Source organism: Fringilla coelebs, assembly GCF_963513975.1.
Source record: "Fringilla coelebs genome assembly, chromosome: Z".
NCBI classification, from domain to species: Eukaryota; Metazoa; Chordata; class Aves; order Passeriformes; family Fringillidae; genus Fringilla; species Fringilla coelebs.
The window spans coordinates 74,448,154-74,470,955 of NC_140031.1; positions in this window are offsets into that span (position 1 = coordinate 74,448,154).

Below are 22,802 nucleotides of genomic sequence, written 5' to 3' on the forward strand. Positions count from 1 at the left end.
GCAACAGACCAAGGAGCCAACAAACCACAAGATGCAAGTGTCACCCACTCCAGTGCCTAAAGCACTCGGATGCAGTGATGGTATGTTTGCTGGTGAAACAGCCCTTCTGCTGAGCACTGTCACGCAGGGATTGATGGAAGTCCCACTGAAGGTCCCTCAAGAGCTTCCCATTGTCCAGGCAAAAGCCTCCCCAGCACCTCCTCACTGGCCTTGTGCTCTACCCTCTCGCCCAGCTCCCGTGGCCGTCTCTGCACACGCTCCAGCCCCTCAATCCCTTTCTGTGTCACAGGGCCCACAGCTGCACACAGCCCTCCAGCTGTGGCCGCAGCGCTGCCCAGCACAGGGCGACGCTCACTGCCCTGCTCCTGCTGCCCCTCTGCTGCTGACACAAGACAAGATGCCCTTGGCCTTCTTGGCCACCGGGCTACACACTGTCTCATCTTCAGCTGCTCAGGATCGTTAGCCCTGCGTCCTTTTGGCCTATGCAGCTCCCCAACTACAAAGGTGCCCAGTTGACCTCAGATACAGCATGCACCATTTCTAGATGACCTCTTCCGAGCAACACAAGACAGCAGTCAACGGCTTGCAACTGAAACCCCACTCCAGGCTCCAAAGCACTTGCCAAAGCTGACGGCTGCACAAAATATGCATCAACAGAAACTGGCCGCTTCTGCTGTTTGCCTCGCAAGAAGGTTTCGCAAGTCCGCACTTTGTTTCTTTGGCCGCACAAGACAAGAATGGCCCCCCACAGCTGCATGGACAACACAATCCTCCCCTGGCAGCTTATCAAAAGCCAAAAGACACCTGGCACCAAAGCGACTGTACAAGCAAAGAACTAGTCTAGGAAACTGCAGACCAGTTTCACAAGCCAAACACATTTTTCCAAAAAGGGAAAACAAACAAAACAAGCCCTGGCACCTCCAGCAGTTCCACCTTTGCCCTTGGCCATAGCACGGCAGAAGCCGAGAGATGGAGCCTCCCTTAGCCAAGCAGCCAGATGCTCTCCCAGAGGCACCAACCCTTTGGACCTCTACGTGACAGCTCAAAGGCCATGTTCTGCTGGCGCTGCCTGGAGAAAATCACGAGGTCCTGGCAGGACTGCAGCACTCGGCATCCTCAGCCAGCAACAGCAAAGTGCTGGCTGCAATGAAATTTGCAGCTCTGCCTTGCACTAAAAACAGCACCACACACAAGTGGCACTTACCGGTTCAGAGAGTTCAGGTGTGACCACTGACGGAGGCTGGCGGTCATCCACCTCAGTTTGCTCCTCTTGGGCTTCTTCGCCAGGAGGAGCAGCAGCCAGGGGAGAGACGGCTGCTGGTTCTGTCATCTGTGGAAAGACACAAGCATGAGTGAAAGGCCATTTCCTTTTAATTAGAACCTCATTTCTATTCAGATCTACCACCACGTCTTCTAAGGAGAGAGTAGAACAACTCCTAGCAACATAGGGATCCCAACTCACAGCCACCAAATTAAAATGGGTCCATTCAACTGAACTCTAGATGGATATGAAGTGGTTTTTTCTCCATTCCTGGTATCAGCAAGCACAGATTTGGAAAACTGAACTCAGACTTTTTGAAAGCTTTTACTTCTTGAAATGCAAAACTAGGAAAGCGACAGCAATGCCTTTGCTACTCATGCTGCTGCAGATGTGGAAAACTCAAACGGGATCAGGATGCCAATCCACACCTGGAAAAGGGCAGGAAACCTTGTGCAGAAGCACCTTTCCTTGCTAGAAGTGGAGGACAATGAACAGGCCTTCTCCTCCTTGCAACGCAACAGACCAAGGAGCCAACAAACCACAAGATGCAAGTGTCACCCACTCCAGTGCCTAAAGCACTCAGATGCAGTGATGGTATGTTTGCTGGTGAAACAGCCCTTCTGCTGAGCACTGTCACGCAGGGATTGATGGAAGTCCCACTGAAGGTCCCTCAAGAGCTTCCCATTGTCCAGGCAAAAGCCTCCCCAGCACCTCCTCACTGGCCTTGTGCTCTACCCTCTCGCCCAGCTCCCGTGGCCGTCTCTGCACACGCTCCAGCCCCTCAATCCCTTTCTGTGTCACAGGGCCCACAGCTGCACACAGCCCTCCAGCTGTGGCCGCAGCGCTGCCCAGCACAGGGCGACGCTCACTGCCCTGCTCCTGCTGCCCCTCTGCTGCTGACACAAGACAAGATGCCCTTGGCCTTCTTGGCCACCGGGCTACACACTGTCTCATCTTCAGCTGCTCAGGATCGTTAGCTCTGCGTCCTTTTGGCCTATGCAGCTCCCCAACTACAAAGGTGCCCAGTTGACCTCAGATACAGCATGCACCATTTCTAGATGACCTCTTCCGAGCAACACAAGACAGCAGTCAACGGCTTGCAACTGAAACCCCATTCCAGGCTCCAAAGCACTTGCCAAAGCTGACAACTGCACAAAATATGCATCAACAGAAACTGGCCGCTTCTGCTGTTTGCCTCGCAAGAAGGTTTCGCAAGTCCGCACTTTGTTTCTTTGGCCGCACAAGACAAGAATGGCCCCCCACAGCTGCATGGACAACACAATCCTCCCCTGGCAGCTTATCAAAAGCCAAAAAACACCTGGCACCAAAGCGACTGTACAAGCAAAGAACTAGTCTAGGAAACTGCAGACCAGTTTCACAAGCCAAACACATTTTTCCAAAAAGGGAAAACAAACAAAACAAGCCCTGGCACCTCCAGCAGTTCCACCTTTGCCCTTGGCCATAGCACGGCAGAAGCCGAGAGATGGAGCCTCCCTTAGCCAAGCAGCCAGATGCTCTCCCAGAGGCACCAACCCTTTGGACCTCTACGTGACAGCTCAAAGGCCATGTTCTGCTGGCGCTGCCTGGAGAAAATCACGAGGTCCTGGCAGGACTGCAGCACTCGGCATCCTCAGCCAGCAACAGCAAAGTGCTGGCTGCAATGAAATTTGCAGCTCTGCCTTGCACTAAAAACAGCACCACACACAAGTGGCACTTACCGGTTCAGAGAGTTCAGGTGTGACCACTGACGGAGGCTGGCGGTCATCCACCTCAGTTTGCTCCTCTTGGGCTTCTTCGCCAGGAGGAGCAGCAGCCAGGGGAGAGACGGCTGCTGGTTCTGTCATCTGTGGAAAGACACAAGCATGAGTGAAAGGCCATTTCCTTTTAATTAGAACCTCATTTCTATTCAGATCTACCACCACGTCTTCTAAGGAGAGAGTAGAACAACTCCTAGCAACATAGGGATCCCAACTCACAGCCACCAAATTAAAATGGGTCCATTCAACTGAACTCTAGATGGATATGAAGTGGTTTTTTCTCCATTCCTGGTATCAGCAAGCACAGATTTGGAAAACTGAACTCAGACTTTTTGAAAGCTTTTACTTCTTGAAATGCAAAACTAGGAAAGCGACAGCAATGCCTTTGCTACTCATGCTGCTGCAGATGTGGAAAACTCAAACGGGATCAGGATGCCAATCCACACCTGGAAAAGGGCAGGAAACCTTGTGCAGAAGCACCTTTCCTTGCTAGAAGTGGAGGACAATGAACAGGCCTTCTCCTCCTTGCAACGCAACAGACCAAGGAGCCAACAAACCACAAGATGCAAGTGTCACCCACTCCAGTGCCTAAAGCACTCGGATGCAGTGATGGTATGTTTGGTGGTGAAACAGCCCTTCTGCTGAGCACTGTCACGCAGGGATTGATGGAAGTCCCACTGAAGGTCCCTCAAGAGCTTCCCATTGTCCAGGCAAAAGCCTCCCCAGCACCTCCTCACTGGCCTTGTGCTCTACCCTCTTGCCCAGCTCCCGTGGCCGTCTCTGCACACGCTCCAGCCCCTCAATCCCTTTCTGTGTCACAGGGCCCACAGCTGCACACAGCCCTCCAGCTGTGGCCGCAGCGCTGCCCAGCACAGGGCGACGCTCACTGCCCTGCTCCTGCTGCCCCTCTGCTGCTGACACAAGACAAGATGCCCTTGGCCTTCTTGGCCACCGGGCTACACACTGTCTCATCTTCAGCTGCTCAGGATCGTTAGCCCTGCGTCCTTTTGGCCTATGCAGCTCCCCAACTACAAAGGTGCCCAGTTGACCTCAGATACAGCATGCACCATTTCTAGATGACCTCTTCCGAGCAACACAAGACAGCAGTCAACGGCTTGCAACTGAAACCCCACTCCAGGCTCCAAAGCACTTGCCAAAGCTGACGGCTGCACAAAATATGCATCAACAGAAACTGGCCGCTTCTGCTGTTTGCCTCGCAAGAAGGTTTCGCAAGTCCGCACTTTGTTTCTTTGGCCGCACAAGACAAGAATGGCCCCCCACAGCTGCATGGACAACACAATCCTCCCCTGGCAGCTTATCAAAAGCCAAAAGACACCTGGCACCAAAGCGACTGTACAAGCAAAGAACTAGTCTAGGAAACTGCAGACCAGTTTCACAAGCCAAACACACCTTTCCAAAAAGGGAAAACAAACAAAACAAGCCCTGGCACCTCCAGCAGTTCCACCTTTGCCCTTGGCCATAGCACGGCAGAAGCCGAGAGATGGAGCCTCCCTTAGCCAAGCAGCCAGATGCTCTCCCAGAGGCACCAACCCTTTGGACCTCTACGTGACAGCTCAAAGGCCATGTTCTGCTGGCGCTGCCTGGAGAAAATCACGAGGTCCTGGCAGGACTGCAGCACTCGGCATCCTCAGCCAGCAACAGCAAAGTGCTGGCTGCAATGAAATTTGCAGCTCTGCCTTGCACTAAAAACAGCACCACACACAAGTGGCACTTACCGGTTCAGAGAGTTCAGGTGTGACCACTGACGGAGGCTGGCGGTCATCCACCTCAGTTTGCTCCTCTTGGGCTTCTTCGCCAGGAGGAGCAGCAGCCAGGGGAGAGACGGCTGCTGGTTCTGTCATCTGTGGAAAGACACAAGCATGAGTGAAAGGCCATTTCCTTTTAATTAGAACCTCATTTCTATTCAGATCTACCACCACGTCTTCTAAGGAGAGAGTAGAACAACTCCTAGCAACATAGGGATCCCAAGTTACAGCCACCAAATTAAAATGGGTCCATTCAACTGAACTCTAGATGGATATGAAGTGGTTTTTTCTCCCTTCCTGGTATCAGCAAGCACAGATTTGGAAAACTGAACTCAGACTTTTTGAAAGCTTTTACTTCTTGAAATGCAAAACTAGGAAAGCCACAGCAATGCCTTTGCTACTCATGCTGCTGCAGATGTGGAAAACTCAAACGGGATCAGGATGCCAATCCACACCTGGAAAAGGGCAGGAAACCTTGTGCAGAAGCACCTTTCCTTGCTAGAAGTGGAGGACAATGAACAGGCCTTCTCCTCCTTGCAACGCAACAGACCAAGGAGCCAACAAACCACAAGATGCAAGTGTCACCCACTCCAGTGCCTAAAGCACTTGGATGCAGTGATGGTATGTTTGCTGGTGAAACAGCCCTTCTGCTGAGCACTGTCACGCAGGGATTGATGGAAGTCCCACTGAAGGTCCCTCAAGAGCTTCCCATTGTCCAGGCAAAAGCCTCCCCAGCACCTCCTCACTGGCCTTGTGCTCTACCCTCTTGCCCAGCTCCCGTGGCCGTCTCTGCACACGCTCCAGCCCCTCAATCCCTTTCTGTGTCACAGGGCCCACAGCTGCACACAGCCCTCCAGCTGTGGCCGCAGCGCTGCCCAGCACAGGGCGACGCTCACTGCCCTGCTCCTGCTGCCCCTCTGCTGCTGACACAAGACAAGATGCCCTTGGCCTTCTTGGCCACCGGGCTACACACTGTCTCATCTTCAGCTGCTCAGGATCGTTAGCTCTGCGTCCTTTTGGCCTATGCAGCTCCCCAACTACAAAGGTGCCCAGTTGACCTCAGATACAGCATGCACCATTTCTAGATGACCTCTTCCGAGCAACACAAGACAGCAGTCAACGGCTTGCAACTGAAACCCCACTCCAGGCTCCAAAGCACTTGCCAAAGCTGACGGCTGCACAAAATATGCATCAACAGAAACTGGCCGCTTCTGCTGTTTGCCTCGCAAGAAGGTTTCGCAAGTCCGCACTTTGTTTCTTTGGCCGCACAAGACAAGAATGGCCCCCCACAGCTGCATGGACAACACAATCCTCCCCTGGCAGCTTATCAAAAGCCAAAAGACACCTGGCACCAAAGCGACTGTACAAGCAAAGAACTAGTCTAGGAAACTGCAGACCAGTTTCACAAGCCAAACACACCTTTCCAAAAAGGGAAAACAAACAAAACAAGCCCTGGCACCTCCAGCAGTTCCACCTTTGCCCTTGGCCATAGCACGGCAGAAGCCGAGAGATGGAGCCTCCCTTAGCCAAGCAGCCAGATGCTCTCCCAGAGGCACCAACCCTTTGGACCTCTACGTGACAGCTCAAAGGCCATGTTCTGCTGGCGCTGCCTGGAGAAAATCACGAGGTCCTGGCAGGACTGCAGCACTCGGCATCCTCAGCCAGCAACAGCAAAGTGCTGGCTGCAATGAAATTTGCAGCTCTGCCTTGCACTAAAAACAGCACCACACACAAGTGGCACTTACCGGTTCAGAGAGTTCAGGTGTGACCACTGACGGAGGCTGGCGGTCATCCACCTCAGTTTGCTCCTCTTGGGCTTCTTCGCCAGGAGGAGCAGCAGCCAGGGGAGAGACGGCTGCTGGTTCTGTCATCTGTGGAAAGACACAAGCATGAGTGAAAGGCCATTTCCTTTTAATTAGAACCTCATTTCTATTCAGATCTACCACCACGTCGTCTAAGGAGAGAGTAGAACAACTCCTAGCAACATAGGGATCCCAACTCACAGCCACCAAATTCAAATGCAACTGAACTCTAGATGGATATGAAGTGGTTTTTTCTCCCTTCCTGGTATCAGCAAGCACAGATTTGGAAAACTGAACTCAGACTTTTTGAAAGCTTTTACTTCTTGAAATGCAAAACTAGGAAAGCGACAGCAATGCCTTTGCTACTCATGCTGCTGCAGATGTGGAAAACTCAAACGGGATCAGGATGCCAATCCACACCTGGAAAAGGGCAGGAAACCTTGTGCAGAAGCACCTTTCCTTGCTAGAAGTGGAGGACAATGAACAGGCCTTCTCCTCCTTGCAACGCAACAGACCAAGGAGCCAACAAACCACAAGATGCAAGTGTCACCCACTCCAGTGCCTAAAGCACTCGGATGCAGTGATGGTATGTTTGGTGGTGAAACAGCCCTTCTGCTGAGCACTGTCACGCAGGGATTGATGGAAGTCCCACTGAAGGTCCCTCAAGAGCTTCCCATTGTCCAGGCAAAAGCCTCCCCAGCACCTCCTCACTGGCCTTGTGCTCTACCCTCTTGCCCAGCTCCCGTGGCCGTCTCTGCACACGCTCCAGCCCCTCAATCCCTTTCTGTGTCACAGGGCCCACAGCTGCACACAGCCCTCCAGCTGTGGCCGCAGCGCTGCCCAGCACAGGGCGACGCTCACTGCCCTGCTCCTGCTGCCCCTCTGCTGCTGACACAAGACAAGATGCCCTTGGCCTTCTTGGCCACCGGGCTACACACTGTCTCATCTTCAGCTGCTCAGGATTGTTAGCTCTGCGTCCTTTTGGCCTATGCAGCTCCCCAACTACAAAGGTGCCCAGTTGACCTCAGATACAGCATGCACCATTTCTAGATGACCTCTTCCGAGCAACACAAGACAGCAGTCAACGGCTTGCAACTGAAACCCCACTCCAGGCTCCAAAGCACTTGCCAAAGCTGACGGCTGCACAAAATATGCATCAACAGAAACTGGCCGCTTCTGCTGTTTGCCTCGCAAGAAGGTTTCGCAAGTCCGCACTTTGTTTCTTTGGCCGCACAAGACAAGAATGGCCCCCCACAGCTGCATGGACAACACAATCCTCCCCTGGCAGCTTATCAAAAGCCAAAAGACACCTGGCACCAAAGCGACTGTACAAGCAAAGAACTAGTCTAGGAAACTGCAGACCAGTTTCACAAGCCAAACACACCTTTCCAAAAAGGGAAAACAAACAAAACAAGCCCTGGCACCTCCAGCAGTTCCACCTTTGCCCTTGGCCATAGCACGGCAGAAGCCGAGAGATGGAGCCTCCCTTAGCCAAGCAGCCAGATGCTCTCCCAGAGGCACCAACCCTTTGGACCTCTACGTGACAGCTCAAAGGCCATGTTCTGCTGGCGCTGCCTGGAGAAAATCACGAGGTCCTGGCAGGACTGCAGCACTCGGCATCCTCAGCCAGCAACAGCAAAGTGCTGGCTGCAATGAAATTTGCAGCTCTGCCTTGCACTAAAAACAGCACCACACACAAGTGGCACTTACCGGTTCAGAGAGTTCAGGTGTGACCACTGACGGAGGCTGGCGGTCATCCACCTCAGTTTGCTCCTCTTGGGCTTCTTCGCCAGGAGGAGCAGCAGCCAGGGGAGAGACGGCTGCTGGTTCTGTCATCTGTGGAAAGACACAAGCATGAGTGAAAGGCCATTTCCTTTTAATTAGAACCTCATTTCTATTCAGATCTACCACCACGTCGTCTAAGGAGAGAGTAGAACAACTCCTAGCAACATAGGGATCCCAACTCACAGCCACCAAATTCAAATGCAACTGAACTCTAGATGGATATGAAGTGGTTTTTTCTCCCTTCCTGGTATCAGCAAGCACAGATTTGGAAAACTGAACTCAGACTTTTTGAAAGCTTTTACTTCTTGAAATGCAAAACTAGGAAAGCCACAGCAATGCCTTTGCTACTCATGCTGCTGCAGATGTGGAAAACTCAAACGGGATCAGGATGCCAATCCACACCTGGAAAAGGGCAGGAAACCTTGTGCAGAAGCACCTTTCCTTGCTAGAAGTGGAGGACAATGAACAGGCCTTCTCCTCCTTGCAACGCAACAGACCAAGGAGCCAACAAACCACAAGATGCAAGTGTCACCCACTCCAGTGCCTAAAGCACTCGGATGCAGTGATGGTATGTTTGGTGGTGAAACAGCCCTTCTGCTGAGCACTGTCACGCAGGGATTGATGGAAGTCCCACTGAAGGTCCCTCAAGAGCTTCCCATTGTCCAGGCAAAAGCCTCCCCAGCACCTCCTCACTGGCCTTGTGCTCTACCCTCTTGCCCAGCTCCCGTGGCCGTCTCTGCACACGCTCCAGCCCCTCAATCCCTTTCTGTGTCACAGGGCCCACAGCTGCACACAGCCCTCCAGCTGTGGCCGCAGCGCTGCCCAGCACAGGGCGACGCTCACTGCCCTGCTCCTGCTGCCCCTCTGCTGCTGACACAAGATAAGATGCCCTTGGCCTTCTTGGCCACCTGGCTACACACTGTGTCATCTTCAACTGCTCAGGATCGTTAGCCCTGCGTCCTTTTGGCCTATGCAGCTCCCCAACTACAAAGGTGCCCAGCTGACCTCAGATACAGCATGCACCATTTCTAGATGACCTCTTCCGAGCAACACAAGACAGCAGTCAACGGCTTGCAACTGAAACCCCACTCCAGGCTCCAAAGCACTTGCCAAAGCTGACGGCTGCACAAAATATGCATCAACAGAAACTGGCCGCTTCTGCTGTTTGCCTCGCAAGAAGGTTTCGCAAGTCCGCACTTTGTTTCTTTGGCCGCACAAGACAAGAATGGCCCCCCACAGCTGCATGGACAACACAATCCTCCCCTGGCAGCTTATCAAAAGCCAAAAGACACCTGGCACCAAAGCGACTGTACAAGCAAAGAACTAGTCTAGGAAACTGCAGACCAGTTTCACAAGCCAAACACACCTTTCCAAAAAGGGAAAACAAACAAAACAAGCCCTGGCACCTCCAGCAGTTCCACCTTTGCCCTTGGCCATAGCACGGCAGAAGCCGAGAGATGGAGCCTCCCTTAGCCAAGCAGCCAGATGCTCTCCCAGAGGCACCAACCCTTTGGACCTCTACGTGACAGCTCAAAGGCCATGTTCTGCTGGCGCTGCCTGGAGAAAATCACGAGGTCCTGGCAGGACTGCAGCACTCGGCATCCTCAGCCAGCAACAGCAAAGTGCTGGCTGCAATGAAATTTGCAGCTCTGCCTTGCACTAAAAACAGCACCACACACAAGTGGCACTTACCGGTTCAGAGAGTTCAGGTGTGACCACTGACGGAGGCTGGCGGACATCCACCTCAGTTTGCTCCTCTTGGGCTTCTTCGCCAGGAGGAGCAGCAGCCAGGGGAGAGACGGCTGCTGGTTCTGTCATCTGTGGAAAGACACAAGCATGAGTGAAAGGCCATTTCCTTTTAATTAGAACCTCATTTCTATTCAGATCTACCACCACGTCTTCTAAGGAGAGAGTAGAACAACTCCTAGCAACATAGGGATCCCAACTCACAGCCACCAAATTAAAATGGGTCCATTCAACTGAACTCTAGATGGATATGAAGTGGTTTTTTCTCCCTTCCTGGTATCAGCAAGCACAGATTTGGAAAACTGAACTCAGACTTTTTGAAAGCTTTTACTTCTTGAAATGCAAAACTAGGAAAGCCACAGCAATGCCTTTGCTACTCATGCTGCTGCAGATGTGGAAAACTCAAACGGGATCAGGATGCCAATCCACACCTGGAAAAGGGCAGGAAACCTTGTGCAGAAGCACCTTTCCTTGCTAGAAGTGGAGGACAATGAACAGGCCTTCTCCTCCTTGCAACGCAACAGACCAAGGAGCCAACAAACCACAAGATGCAAGTGTCACCCACTCCAGTGCCTAAAGCACTCGGATGCAGTGATGGTATGTTTGCTGGTGAAACAGCCCTTCTGCTGAGCACTGTCACGCAGGGATTGATGGAAGTCCCACTGAAGGTCCCTCAAGAGCTTCCCATTGTCCAGGCAAAAGCCTCCCCAGCACCTCCTCACTGGCCTTGTGCTCTACCCTCTTGCCCAGCTCCCGTGGCCGTCTCTGCACACGCTCCAGCCCCTCAATCCCTTTCTGTGTCACAGGGCCCACAGCTGCACACAGCCCTCCAGCTGTGGCCGCAGCGCTGCCTAGCACAGGGCGATGCTCACTGCCCTGCTCCTGCTGCCCCTCTGCTGCTGACACAAGACAAGATGCCCTTGGCCTTCTTGGCCACCGGGCTACACACTGTCTCATCTTCAGCTGCTCAGGATCGTTAGCCCTGCGTCCTTTTGGCCTATGCAGCTCCCCAACTACAAAGGTGCCCAGTTGACCTCAGATACAGCATGCACCATTTCTAGATGACCTCTTCCGAGCAACACAAGACAGCAGTCAACGGCTTGCAACTGAAACCCCACTCCAGGCTCCAAAGCACTTGCCAAAGCTGACGGCTGCACAAAATATGCATCAACAGAAACTGGCCGCTTCTGCTGTTTGCCTCGCAAGAAGGTTTCGCAAGTCCGCACTTTGTTTCTTTGGCCGCACAAGACAAGAATGGCCCCCCACAGCTGCATGGACAACACAATCCTCCCCTGGCAGCTTATCAAAAGCCAAAAGACACCTGGCACCAAAGCGACTGTACAAGCAAAGAACTAGTCTAGGAAACTGCAGACCAGTTTCACAAGCCAAACACACCTTTCCAAAAAGGGAAAACAAACAAAACAAGCCCTGGCACCTCCAGCAGTTCCACCTTTGCCCTTGGCCATAGCACGGCAGAAGCCGAGAGATGGAGCCTCCCTTAGCCAAGCAGCCAGATGCTCTCCCAGAGGCACCAACCCTTTGGACCTCTACGTGACAGCTCAAAGGCCATGTTCTGCTGGCGCTGCCTGGAGAAAATCACGAGGTCCTGGCAGGACTGCAGCACTCGGCATCCTCAGCCAGCAACAGCAAAGTGCTGGCTGCAATGAAATTTGCAGCTCTGCCTTGCACTAAAAACAGCACCACACACAAGTGGCACTTACCGTTTCAGAGAGTTCAGGTGTGACCACTGACAGAGGCTGGCGGTCATCCACCTCAGTTTGCTCCTCTTGGGCTTCTTCGCCAGGAGGAGCAGCAGCCAGGGGAGAGACGGCTGCTGGTTCTGTCATCTGTGGAAAGACACAAGCATGAGTGAAAGGCCATTTCCTTTTAATTAGAACCTCATCTCTATTCAGATCTACCACCACGTCTTCCAAGGAGAGAGTAGAACAACTCCTAGCAACATAGGGATCCCAACTCACAGCCACCAAATTAAAATGGGTCCATTCAACTGAACTCTAGATGGATATGAAGTGGTTTTTTCTCCCTTCCTGGTATCAGCAAGCACAGATTTGGAAAACTGAACTCAGACTTTTTGAAAGCTTTTACTTCTTGAAATGCAAAACTAGGAAAGCCACAGCAATGCCTTTGCTACTCATGCTGCTGCAGATGTGGAAAACTCAAACGGGATCAGGATGCCAATCCACACCTGGAAAAGGGCAGGAAACCTTGTGCAGAAGCACCTTTCCTTGCTAGAAGTGGAGGACAATGAACAGGCCTTCTCCTCCTTGCAACGCAACAGACCAAGGAGCCAACAAACCACAAGATGCAAGTGTCACCCACTCCAGTGCCTAAAGCACTCGGATGCAGTGATGGTATGTTTGCTGGTGAAACAGCCCTTCTGCTGAGCACTGTCACGCAGGGATTGATGGAAGTCCCACTGAAGGTCCCTCAAGAGCTTCCCATTGTCCAGGCAAAAGCCTCCCCAGCACCTCCTCACTGGCCTTGTGCTCTACCCTCTTGCCCAGCTCCCGTGGCCGTCTCTGCACACGCTCCAGCCCCTCAATCCCTTTCTGTGTCACAGGGCCCACAGCTGCACACAGCCCTCCAGCTGTGGCCGCAGCGCTGCCCAGCACAGGGCGACGCTCACTGCCCTGCTCCTGCTGCCCCTCTGCTGCTGACACAAGATAAGATGCCCTTGGCCTTCTTGGCCACCTGGCTACACACTGTGTCATCTTCAACTGCTCAGGATCGTTAGCCCTGCGTCCTTTTGGCCTATGCAGCTCCCCAACTACAAAGGTGCCCAGCTGACCTCAGATACAGCATGCACCATTTCTAGATGACCTCTTCCGAGCAACACAAGACAGCAGTCAACGGCTTGCAACTGAAACCCCACTCCAGGCTCCAAAGCACTTGCCAAAGCTGACGGCTGCACAAAATATGCATCAACAGAAACTGGCCGCTTCTGCTGTTTGCCTCGCAAGAAGGTTTCGCAAGTCCGCACTTTGTTTCTTTGGCCGCACAAGACAAGAATGGCCCCCCACAGCTGCATGGACAACACAATCCTCCCCTGGCAGCTTATCAAAAGCCAAAAGACACCTGGCACCAAAGCGACTGTACAAGCAAAGAACTAGTCTAGGAAACTGCAGACCAGTTTCACAAGCCAAACACACCTTTCCAAAAAGGGAAAACAAACAAAACAAGCCCTGGCACCTCCAGCAGTTCCACCTTTGCCCTTGGCCATAGCACGGCAGAAGCCGAGAGATGGAGCCTCCCTTAGCCAAGCAGCCAGATGCTCTCCCAGAGGCACCAACCCTTTGGACCTCTACGTGACAGCTCAAAGGCCATGTTCTGCTGGCGCTGCCTGGAGAAAATCACGAGGTCCTGGCAGGACTGCAGCACTCGGCATCCTCAGCCAGCAACAGCAAAGTGCTGGCTGCAATGAAATTTGCAGCTCTGCCTTGCACTAAAAACAGCACCACACACAAGTGGCACTTACCGGTTCAGAGAGTTCAGGTGTGACCACTGACGGAGGCTGGCGGACATCCACCTCAGTTTGCTCCTCTTGGGCTTCTTCGCCAGGAGGAGCAGCAGCCAGGGGAGAGACGGCTGCTGGTTCTGTCATCTGTGGAAAGACACAAGCATGAGTGAAAGGCCATTTCCTTTTAATTAGAACCTCATTTCTATTCAGATCTACCACCACGTCTTCTAAGGAGAGAGTAGAACAACTCCTAGCAACATAGGGATCCCAACTCACAGCCACCAAATTAAAATGGGTCCATTCAACTGAACTCTAGATGGATATGAAGTGGTTTTTTCTCCCTTCCTGGTATCAGCAAGCACAGATTTGGAAAACTGAACTCAGACTTTTTGAAAGCTTTTACTTCTTGAAATGCAAAACTAGGAAAGCCACAGCAATGCCTTTGCTACTCATGCTGCTGCAGATGTGGAAAACTCAAACGGGATCAGGATGCCAATCCACACCTGGAAAAGGGCAGGAAACCTTGTGCAGAAGCACCTTTCCTTGCTAGAAGTGGAGGACAATGAACAGGCCTTCTCCTCCTTGCAACGCAACAGACCAAGGAGCCAACAAACCACAAGATGCAAGTGTCACCCACTCCAGTGCCTAAAGCACTCGGATGCAGTGATGGTATGTTTGCTGGTGAAACAGCCCTTCTGCTGAGCACTGTCACGCAGGGATTGATGGAAGTCCCACTGAAGGTCCCTCAAGAGCTTCCCATTGTCCAGGCAAAAGCCTCCCCAGCACCTCCTCACTGGCCTTGTGCTCTACCCTCTTGCCCAGCTCCCGTGGCCGTCTCTGCACACGCTCCAGCCCCTCAATCCCTTTCTGTGTCACAGGGCCCACAGCTGCACACAGCCCTCCAGCTGTGGCCGCAGCGCTGCCTAGCACAGGGCGATGCTCACTGCCCTGCTCCTGCTGCCCCTCTGCTGCTGACACAAGACAAGATGCCCTTGGCCTTCTTGGCCACCGGGCTACACACTGTCTCATCTTCAGCTGCTCAGGATCGTTAGCCCTGCGTCCTTTTGGCCTATGCAGCTCCCCAACTACAAAGGTGCCCAGTTGACCTCAGATACAGCATGCACCATTTCTAGATGACCTCTTCCGAGCAACACAAGACAGCAGTCAACGGCTTGCAACTGAAACCCCACTCCAGGCTCCAAAGCACTTGCCAAAGCTGACGGCTGCACAAAATATGCATCAACAGAAACTGGCCGCTTCTGCTGTTTGCCTCGCAAGAAGGTTTCGCAAGTCCGCACTTTGTTTCTTTGGCCGCACAAGACAAGAATGGCCCCCCACAGCTGCATGGACAACACAATCCTCCCCTGGCAGCTTATCAAAAGCCAAAAGACACCTGGCACCAAAGCGACTGTACAAGCAAAGAACTAGTCTAGGAAACTGCAGACCAGTTTCACAAGCCAAACACACCTTTCCAAAAAGGGAAAACAAACAAAACAAGCCCTGGCACCTCCAGCAGTTCCACCTTTGCCCTTGGCCATAGCACGGCAGAAGCCGAGAGATGGAGCCTCCCTTAGCCAAGCAGCCAGATGCTCTCCCAGAGGCACCAACCCTTTGGACCTCTACGTGACAGCTCAAAGGCCATGTTCTGCTGGCGCTGCCTGGAGAAAATCACGAGGTCCTGGCAGGACTGCAGCACTCGGCATCCTCAGCCAGCAACAGCAAAGTGCTGGCTGCAATGAAATTTGCAGCTCTGCCTTGCACTAAAAACAGCACCACACACAAGTGGCACTTACCGTTTCAGAGAGTTCAGGTGTGACCACTGACAGAGGCTGGCGGTCATCCACCTCAGTTTGCTCCTCTTGGGCTTCTTCGCCAGGAGGAGCAGCAGCCAGGGGAGAGACGGCTGCTGGTTCTGTCATCTGTGGAAAGACACAAGCATGAGTGAAAGGCCATTTCCTTTTAATTAGAACCTCATCTCTATTCAGATCTACCACCACGTCTTCCAAGGAGAGAGTAGAACAACTCCTAGCAACATAGGGATCCCAACTCACAGCCACCAAATTAAAATGGGTCCATTCAACTGAACTCTAGATGGATATGAAGTGGTTTTTTCTCCCTTCCTGGTATCAGCAAGCACAGATTTGGAAAACTGAACTCAGACTTTTTGAAAGCTTTTACTTCTTGAAATGCAAAACTAGGAAAGCCACAGCAATGCCTTTGCTACTCATGCTGCTGCAGATGTGGAAAACTCAAACGGGATCAGGATGCCAATCCACACCTGGAAAAGGGCAGGAAACCTTGTGCAGAAGCACCTTTCCTTGCTAGAAGTGGAGGACAATGAACAGGCCTTCTCCTCCTTGCAACGCAACAGACCAAGGAGCCAACAAACCACAAGATGCAAGTGTCACCCACTCCAGTGCCTAAAGCACTCGGATGCAGTGATGGTATGTTTGCTGGTGAAACAGCCCTTCTGCTGAGCACTGTCACGCAGGGATTGATGGAAGTCCCACTGAAGGTCCCTCAAGAGCTTCCCATTGTCCAGGCAAAAGCCTCCCCAGCACCTCCTCACTGGCCTTGTGCTCTACCCTCTTGCCCAGCTCCCGTGGCCGTCTCTGCACACGCTCCAGCCCCTCAATCCCTTTCTGTGTCACAGGGCCCACAGCTGCACACAGCCCTCCAGCTGTGGCCGCAGCGCTGCCCAGCACAGGGCGACGCTCACTGCCCTGCTCCTGCTGCCCCTCTGCTGCTGACACAAGATAAGATGCCCTTGGCCTTCTTGGCCACCTGGCTACACACTGTGTCATCTTCAACTGCTCAGGATCGTTAGCCCTGCGTCCTTTTGGCCTATGCAGCTCCCCAACTACAAAGGTGCCCAGCTGACCTCAGATACAGCATGCACCATTTCTAGATGACCTCTTCCGAGCAACACAAGACAGCAGTCAACGGCTTGCAACTGAAACCCCACTCCAGGCTCCAAAGCACTTGCCAAAGCTGACGGCTGCACAAAATATGCATCAACAGAAACTGGCCGCTTCTGCTGTTTGCCTCGCAAGAAGGTTTCGCAAGTCCGCACTTTGTTTCTTTGGCCGCACAAGACAAGAATGGCCCCCCACAGCTGCATGGACAACACAATCCTCCCCTGGCAGCTTATCAAAAGCCAAAAGACACCTGGCACCAAAGCGACTGTACAAGCAAAGAACTAGTCTAGGAAACTGCAGACCAGTTTCACAAGCCAAACACACCTTTCCAAAAAGGGAAAACAAACAAAACAAGCCCTGGCACCTCCAGCAGTTCCACCTTTGCCCTTGGCCATAGCACGGCAGAAGCCGAGAGATGGAGCCTCCCTTAGCCAAGCAGCCAGATGCTCTCCCAGAGGCACCAACCCTTTGGACCTCTACGTGACAGCTCAAAGGCCATGTTCTGCTGGCGCTGCCTGGAGAAAATCACGAGGTCCTGGCAGGACTGCAGCACTCGGCATCCTCAGCCAGCAACAGCAAAGTGCTGGCTGCAATGAAATTTGCAGCTCTGCCTTGCACTAAAAACAGCACCACACACAAGTGGCACTTACCGGTTCAGAGAGTTCAGGTGTGACCACTGACGGAGGCTGGCGGACATCCACCTCAGTTTGCTCCTCTTGGGCTTCTTCGCCAGGAGGAGCAGCAGCCAGGGGAGAGACGGCTGCTGGTTCTGTCATCTGTGGAAAGACACAAGCATGAGTGAAAGGCCATTTCCTTTTAATTAGAACCTCATCTCTATTCAGATCTACCACCACGTCTTCTAAGGAGAGAGTAGAACAACTCCTAGCAACATAGGGATCCCAACTCACAGCCACCAAATTAAAATGGGTCCATTCAACTGAACTCTAGATGGATATGAAGTGGTTTTTTCTCCCTTCCTGGTATCAGCAAGCACAGATTTGGAAAACTGAACTCAGACTTTTTGAAAGCTTTTACTTCTTGAAATGCAAAACTAGGAAAGCCACAGCAATGCCTTTGCTACTCATGCTGCTGCAGATGTGGAAAACTCAAACGGGATCAGGATGCCAATCCACACCTGGAAAAGGGCAGGAAACCTTGTGCAGAAGCACCTTTCCTTGCTAGAAGTGGAGGACAATGAACAGGCCTTCTCCTCCTTGCAACGCAACAGACCAAGGAGCCAACAAACCACAAGATGCAAGTGTCACCCACTCCAGTGCCTAAAGCACTCGGATGCAGTGATGGTATGTTTGCTGGTGAAACAGCCCTTCTGCTGAGCACTGTCACGCAGGGATTGATGGAAGTCCCACTGAAGGTCCCTCAAGAGCTTCCCATTGTCCAGGCAAAAGCCTCCCCAGCACCTCCTCACTGGCCTTGTGCTCTACCCTCTTGCCCAGCTCCCGTGGCCGTCTCTGCACACGCTCCAGCCCCTCAATCCCTTTCTGTGTCACAGGGCCCACAGCTGCACACAGCCCTCCAGCTGTGGCCGCAGCGCTGCCTAGCACAGGGCGATGCTCACTGCCCTGCTCCTGCTGCCCCTCTGCTGCTGACACAAGACAAGATGCCCTTGGCCTTCTTGGCCACCGGGCTACACACTGTCTCATCTTCAGCTGCTCAGGATCGTTAGCCCTGCGTCCTTTTGGCCTATGCAGCTCCCCAACTACAAAGGTGCCCAGTTGACCTCAGATACAGCATGCACCATTTCTAGATGACCTCTTCCGAGCAACACAAGACAGCAGTCAACGGCTTGCAACTGAAACCCCACTCCAGGCTCCAAAGCACTTGCCAAAGCTGACGGCTGCACAAAATATGCATCAACAGAAACTGGCCGCTTCTGCTGTTTGCCTCGCAAGAAGGTTTCGCAAGTCCGCACTTTGTTTCTTTGGCCGCACAAGACAAGAATGGCCCCCCACAGCTGCATGGACAACACAATCCTCCCCTGGCAGCTTATCAAAAGCCAAAAGACACCTGGCACCAAAGCGACTGTACAAGCAAAGAACTAGTCTAGGAAACTGCAGACCAGTTTCACAAGCCAAACACACCTTTCCAAAAAGGGAAAACAAACAAAACAAGCCCTGGCACCTCCAGCAGTTCCACCTTTGCCCTTGGCCATAGCACGGCAGAAGCCGAGAGATGGAGCCTCCCTTAGCCAAGCAGCCAGATGCTCTCCCAGAGGCACCAACCCTTTGGACCTCTACGTGACAGCTCAAAGGCCATGTTCTGCTGGCGCTGCCTGGAGAAAATCACGAGGTCCTGGCAGGACTGCAGCACTCGGCATCCTCAGCCAGCAACAGCAAAGTGCTGGCTGCAATGAAATTTGCAGCTCTGCCTTGCACTAAAAACAGCACCACACACAAGTGGCACTTACCGTTTCAGAGAGTTCAGGTGTGACCACTGACAGAGGCTGGCGGTCATCCACCTCAGTTTGCTCCTCTTGGGCTTCTTCGCCAGGAGGAGCAGCAGCCAGGGGAGAGACGGCTGCTGGTTCTGTCATCTGTGGAAAGACACAAGCATGAGTGAAAGGCCATTTCCTTTTAATTAGAACCTCATCTCTATTCAGATCTACCACCACGTCTTCCAAGGAGAGAGTAGAACAACTCCTAGCAACATAGGGATCCCAACTCACAGCCACCAAATTAAAATGGGTCCATTCAACTGAACTCTAGATGGATATGAAGTGGTTTTTTCTCCCTTCCTGGTATCAGCAAGCACAGATTTGGAAAACTGAACTCAGACTTTTTGAAAGCTTTTACTTCTTGAAATGCAAAACTAGGAAAGCCACAGCAATGCCTTTGCTACTCATGCTGCTGCAGATGTGGAAAACTCAAACGGGATCAGGATGCCAATCCACACCTGGAAAAGGGCAGGAAACCTTGTGCAGAAGCACCTTTCCTTGCTAGAAGTGGAGGACAATGAACAGGCCTTCTCCTCCTTGCAACGCAACAGACCAAGGAGCCAACAAACCACAAGATGCAAGTGTCACCCACTCCAGTGCCTAAAGCACTCGGATGCAGTGATGGTATGTTTGCTGGTGAAACAGCCCTTCTGCTGAGCACTGTCACGCAGGGATTGATGGAAGTCCCACTGAAGGTCCCTCAAGAGCTTCCCATTGTCCAGGCAAAAGCCTCCCCAGCACCTCCTCACTGGCCTTGTGCTCTACCCTCTTGCCCAGCTCCCGTGGCCGTCTCTGCACACGCTCCAGCCCCTCAATCCCTTTCTGTGTCACAGGGCCCACAGCTGCACACAGCCCTCCAGCTGTGGCCGCAGCGCTGCCCAGCACAGGGCGACGCTCACTGCCCTGCTCCTGCTGCCCCTCTGCTGCTGACACAAGATAAGATGCCCTTGGCCTTCTTGGCCACCTGGCTACACACTGTGTCATCTTCAACTGCTCAGGATCGTTAGCCCTGCGTCCTTTTGGCCTATGCAGCTCCCCAACTACAAAGGTGCCCAGCTGACCTCAGATACAGCATGCACCATTTCTAGATGACCTCTTCCGAGCAACACAAGACAGCAGTCAACGGCTTGCAACTGAAACCCCACTCCAGGCTCCAAAGCACTTGCCAAAGCTGACGGCTGCACAAAATATGCATCAACAGAAACTGGCCGCTTCTGCTGTTTGCCTCGCAAGAAGGTTTCGCAAGTCCGCACTTTGTTTCTTTGGCCGCACAAGACAAGAATGGCCCCCCACAGCTGCATGGACAACACAATCCTCCCCTGGCAGCTTATCAAAAGCCAAAAGACACCTGGCACCAAAGCGACTGTACAAGCAAAGAACTAGTCTAGGAAACTGCAGACCAGTTTCACAAGCCAAACACACCTTTCCAAAAAGGGAAAACAAACAAAACAAGCCCTGGCACCTCCAGCAGTTCCACCTTTGCCCTTGGCCATAGCACGGCAGAAGCCGAGAGATGGAGCCTCCCTTAGCCAAGCAGCCAGATGCTCTCCCAGAGGCACCAACCCTTTGGACCTCTACGTGACAGCTCAAAGGCCATGTTCTGCTGGCGCTGCCTGGAGAAAATCACGAGGTCCTGGCAGGACTGCAGCACTCGGCATCCTCAGCCAGCAACAGCAAAGTGCTGGCTGCAATGAAATTTGCAGCTCTGCCTTGCACTAAAAACAGCACCACACACAAGTGGCACTTACCGGTTCAGAGAGTTCAGGTGTGACCACTGACGGAGGCTGGCGGACATCCACCTCAGTTTGCTCCTCTTGGGCTTCTTCGCCAGGAGGAGCAGCAGCCAGGGGAGAGACGGCTGCTGGTTCTGTCATCTGTGGAAAGACACAAGCATGAGTGAAAGGCCATTTCCTTTTAATTAGAACCTCATTTCTATTCAGATCTACCACCACGTCTTCTAAGGAGAGAGTAGAACAACTCCTAGCAACATAGGGATCCCAACTCACAGCCACCAAATTAAAATGGGTCCATTCAACTGAACTCTAGATGGATATGAAGTGGTTTTTTCTCCCTTCCTGGTATCAGCAAGCACAGATTTGGAAAACTGAACTCAGACTTTTTGAAAGCTTTTACTTCTTGAAATGCAAAACTAGGAAAGCCACAGCAATGCCTTTGCTACTCATGCTGCTGCAGATGTGGAAAACTCAAACGGGATCAGGATGCCAATCCACACCTGGAAAAGGGCAGGAAACCTTGTGCAGAAGCACCTTTCCTTGCTAGAAGTGGAGGACAATGAACAGGCCTTCTCCTCCTTGCAACGCAACAGACCAAGGAGCCAACAAACCACAAGATGCAAGTGTCACCCACTCCAGTGCCTAAAGCACTCGGATGCAGTGATGGTATGTTTGCTGGTGAAACAGCCCTTCTGCTGAGCACTGTCACGCAGGGATTGATGGAAGTCCCACTGAAGGTCCCTCAAGAGCTTCCCATTGTCCAGGCAAAAGCCTCCCCAGCACCTCCTCACTGGCCTTGTGCTCTACCCTCTTGCCCAGCTCCCGTGGCCGTCTCTGCACACGCTCCAGCCCCTCAATCCCTTTCTGTGTCACAGGGCCCACAGCTGCACACAGCCCTCCAGCTGTGGCCGCAGCGCTGCCTAGCACAGGGCGATGCTCACTGCCCTGCTCCTGCTGCCCCTCTGCTGCTGACACAAGACAAGATGCCCTTGGCCTTCTTGGCCACCGGGCTACACACTGTCTCATCTTCAGCTGCTCAGGATCGTTAGCCCTGCGTCCTTTTGGCCTATGCAGCTCCCCAACTACAAAGGTGCCCAGTTGACCTCAGATACAGCATGCACCATTTCTAGATGACCTCTTCCGAGCAACACAAGACAGCAGTCAACGGCTTGCAACTGAAACCCCACTCCAGGCTCCAAAGCACTTGCCAAAGCTGACGGCTGCACAAAATATGCATCAACAGAAACTGGCCGCTTCTGCTGTTTGCCTCGCAAGAAGGTTTCGCAAGTCCGCACTTTGTTTCTTTGGCCGCACAAGACAAGAATGGCCCCCCACAGCTGCATGGACAACACAATCCTCCCCTGGCAGCTTATCAAAAGCCAAAAGACACCTGGCACCAAAGCGACTGTACAAGCAAAGAACTAGTCTAGGAAACTGCAGACCAGTTTCACAAGCCAAACACACCTTTCCAAAAAGGGAAAACAAACAAAACAAGCCCTGGCACCTCCAGCAGTTCCACCTTTGCCCTTGGCCATAGCACGGCAGAAGCCGAGAGATGGAGCCTCCCTTAGCCAAGCAGCCAGATGCTCTCCCAGAGGCACCAACCCTTTGGACCTCTACGTGACAGCTCAAAGGCCATGTTCTGCTGGCGCTGCCTGGAGAAAATCACGAGGTCCTGGCAGGACTGCAGCACTCGGCATCCTCAGCCAGCAACAGCAAAGTGCTGGCTGCAATGAAATTTGCAGCTCTGCCTTGCACTAAAAACAGCACCACACACAAGTGGCACTTACCGTTTCAGAGAGTTCAGGTGTGACCACTGACAGAGGCTGGCGGTCATCCACCTCAGTTTGCTCCTCTTGGGCTTCTTCGCCAGGAGGAGCAGCAGCCAGGGGAGAGACGGCTGCTGGTTCTGTCATCTGTGGAAAGACACAAGCATGAGTGAAAGGCCATTTCCTTTTAATTAGAACCTCATCTCTATTCAGATCTACCACCACGTCTTCCAAGGAGAGAGTAGAACAACTCCTAGCAACATAGGGATCCCAAGTTACAGCCACCAAATTAAAATGGGTCCATTCAACTGAACTCTAGATGGATATGAAGTGGT